The sequence below is a fragment of the Haliaeetus albicilla genome, chromosome 27 (genome assembly GCF_947461875.1).
Source record: "Haliaeetus albicilla chromosome 27, bHalAlb1.1, whole genome shotgun sequence".
NCBI classification, from domain to species: domain Eukaryota; kingdom Metazoa; phylum Chordata; class Aves; order Accipitriformes; family Accipitridae; genus Haliaeetus; species Haliaeetus albicilla.
The window spans coordinates 663362-667132 of record NC_091509.1 but is presented as its reverse complement, the minus strand read 5'-3'; positions in this window follow the sequence as shown (position 1 = coordinate 667132).

The following is a 3771-nucleotide window of genomic DNA, read 5'->3' as shown; positions in this document are numbered from 1 at the left end:
AGCCTGTGGGAAGGATCAACGTTGGAGAAGTTCATGGAGGACTGTCTCCTGTGGGAGGGACACCACACTGGAGCAGGGGAAGAGTGTGAGGAGTCCTGCCCCTGAAGAGGATGGAGCAGCAGAGATAATGTGTGATGAACTGACCGTAACCCCCATTCCCTGTCCCCTTCTGCCACTGGGTGGGGTAGGTAGAGAATTCAGGAGTGAAGCTGTGCCCAGGAAGAAGGGAGGTGTGCGGTAAAGGTGTTTATGATTTGATTTTTTTTTTCTCATTACCGTACACTGGTTTGATTAGCAATAAATTAAGATACTTTTCCCCAGGTCAAGTCTGTTTTGCCTGTGATGGTAATTGGTTGAGTGATCTCCTTGACCTTATCTTGACCCATGAGCCTTTTGTTATATTTTTCTCTCCCCTGTCTAGCTGAGGCAATGGTGGAGGAGTGATAGAGCGGCTGCGTGGTGTTTAGTTGCTAGCTGGGGTTAAACCACGACATGGTGGCACCCGAGGCATGGAGTCCTGCCAGCAGCACTGGAGGCATCAAGTCCTGGCAGTGGCCAACAAAGTATTGAATCCCAGCAGTGGCGCTGGGAGCATCCAGCTGTCGACGCGGAAGTCACGGACACTGCACACAATCAATATGATTAAAGCAGATGCCAATTTATTGCCCAAATAGCTTGGTTTATATAAGTATTTTAGTTCCTGCTCATGCGTAAGCCATCTGTTGATTGGTTAACATGTGCTGTCCACGCGCCTAAAACAATAATTTGATAGGATAAGGCCTTCTGATCACGCGAATGGTTCCCCCTGCCGCTAACTTGTCTTGTGTCCTGCTTTCAGTCACGTAGGCCCAACTTTGTTCAGCATTTTGTGCTTATTTCATCAAACTTTTGTAGCAACAGTTAGCCTTGTTTTCCTTTTCATGCTCGCTTCATCAAACTTGTAGCAACAGTTAATCTTCACCACGTCCTTGAGGCCTGCTGCCTGCAGAGGCCTCTGGCTCACAGAATAATCAGTTCCATTGTGCCTGGATTGTTCACTATATGTCCACTGTTTTCTAAATATCCGACATCCAGCCATGAGCCAGCTGCCCTGGGTACTGCCACAAGTCACCTCTGGGGAGGGGACCTGCCCCATCTGCCAGGCCCCCTTTGAAGACGCTGCCTGTGTGGCTCTGTGCTGGCACATCTTCTGTGTTGAATGCATCCAGCACTGGGCCAACACTGTTGTCAACGCGACCTGCCCACTCTGCTGGCAGCCCATCACCTCCATCCTCCACTGGGAGGAGGACAACAGCCAGGCGAATGAGGCCTCCACCTGCCGTCCGCTTCAAGTTTATACAGTCAAGTGCTACATATACATAGAGTTTCGCAATATGCCAATACATAGGCATTACTTATCCCCGCTTCATATTAAAATTAGCTCTAGGAAGTCATTTCCATAGTCTCCTCTCAACTGCGCTTGCGCAGTGCCTCCTTGTGGTGGTCGTCTGGTGGTCGTGAAGATAAAGGCTGTATGTCTTCTTCACGGTGAACTCTTAACCTTCTGTCCCTGCGCAGACTCAGTCCCTCCTTGGCATTTATCCAAATCACAAGGCCGGTCTTGGCTGGTTCTTGGGGTCGACTGCTGCTTCTTATCAGGGACTATCTCCTGCCCCAGCCAGCCTCAACAATGCAAACGTTAAGCATCACTTCTCATCCCCTGGGGCCAACAATGCAAACGTTAAGCATCACTTCTCATCTCCTTGGGCCATGTCTACCTCTACTGAAATTTCTTTAACCTCATTATAAGCTAGATAATTATTAAACAGTTCCTATCTACATCCATATATCTACTATATCTACTAAGGTTCCTTTGGCTCCCCGTTTCACCATAAGGAACAGTCCTGGCAAGCAAGCAGATCTAACTACAGCATCACCACAGAGGTCTGCAGGAAGAAGGGAGCAAACTGTAACATAAAATCCCATGTGTCACATCTACACAGTTTGATTGATGCAAATTGTTTGCAGAGAACCCTGAAATGCTTTGGACAGAAATAGTCCAAGGTTAAAGCCAAACACCACTGTCAGCTCCCTGAACACAGTGAGTGAAACCAGAGTGGGGGAGGCAGCGGTACCTCTGCACACAGGGGTGCTTTGGTCTTCTGAGCCTCCTTCCATGATTTTCAGTACAGATTTTCAGTGATGTCTTGTGGCTGTTTCACCAGCTCCACAGGGTCCATCAAACTCACCAGAACAATGCCGAATGCATAGAAATACTAGAACAAAACCAGACAGCTCAAATGCAGGAAGCTTGTGCCATGACTGCAGGTCTGAGGAGGTCAGCTCTAAACCAAGTGTGTTGGGTTTGTGTGGCAAGGTTTTGGTAGCGGTGGGGTTACAGAGGTGGCTTCTGTAAGAAGCTGCTGGAAGCTTCCCCTGTGTTCGAGAGAGAGCCCATACCAGCCGGCTCTAAGATGGACCCACTGCCGGCCAAGGCCGAGCCAATCAGCGATAGTGGTAACACCTCTGTGATAACACCTCTGTGATAACATATTTAAGAAGGAAAAAAAAGTTGGGACAGGGAGAACTAGCCGCCGGAGAGAGGAGTGAGAACATGTAAGAGAAACAACCCTGCAGACACCAAGGTCAGTGAAGAAGGAGGGGGAGGAGATGCTCCAGGCACCCGAGCAGAGATTCCCCTGCAGCCCGTGGAGGACCCCACGCCGGAGCAGGTGGTTTCCCGAGGGAGGCTGTGACCCTGTGGGAATCCTGCGCTGGAGCAGGTTCCTGGCAGGACCTGTGGATCTGTGGAGAGAGGAGCCCACGGAGCAGGTTTTCTGGCAGGACTTGTGACCCCGTGGGGGACCTACGCTGGAGCAGTGTGCTCCTGAAGGACTGCACGCTGTGGAAGGGACCCATGCTGGAGCAGTTCGTGAAGAACTGCAGCCCGTGGGAAGGACCCACGTTGAAGTTCGTGGAGGACTGTCTCCCGTGGGTGGGACCCCACGCTGGAGCAGGGGAAGAGTGTGATGAGCCCTCCCCCTGAGGAGGTGAAGCACCAGAAAATAACATGTGATAAACTGACCATAAACCCCATTCCCTGTCCCCCTGTGCCACTGGGGGGGCTTGGTGGAGAAATCCGGGAGTGAAGTTGTGCCCGGGAAGAAAGGAAGGGTGGAGGGAAGGTGTTCTGAGATTTGGTTTTATTTCTCATTACCTTACTCTGGCTGATTTGTAATAAATTGAGCTAATTTTCCCCAAACTGAGTCTGTTTTGCCCGTGACAGGAATTGGTGAACGATCTCTCCTGTCCTTATCTCAACCCGCAAGCTTTTTGTTATATTTTTCTCTCCCCTGTCCAGCTGAGGAGGGGGAGTGATAGACCAGCTTTGGTGGGCACCTGGCGTCCAGCCAGGGTCAACCCATCACACCAAGCCATGCTGAGATGGTAACACACCACTCAGCACTGCAAGAACTCAGTAAATCAGTGCTTAAGCTAAGGCAGGTCCTGAAAAACACGGTCCCTGTGCCAGCCTCTGCAAGAGACTGAAAGAGTTAATGTCTCAAACATTGTGAAGGGGCAAGTTCTGCTTAACAACTAACTCTGCATAACAAGGAACTCTGCCTGGCAAGGAACCAGGTGAAAAGAAGCCGATCAGCACCCATCAGCAACAGGAGGGGGAGGGCCTGCTCGAGGGTGCACAGCTCTCTGTTCAGATGTGCTGTTCTGATGCGCTGAGCAGGGCAACTCACCATGCAGGGAAGGGGAAGTTACTCCCTAAAGGACCGCCAA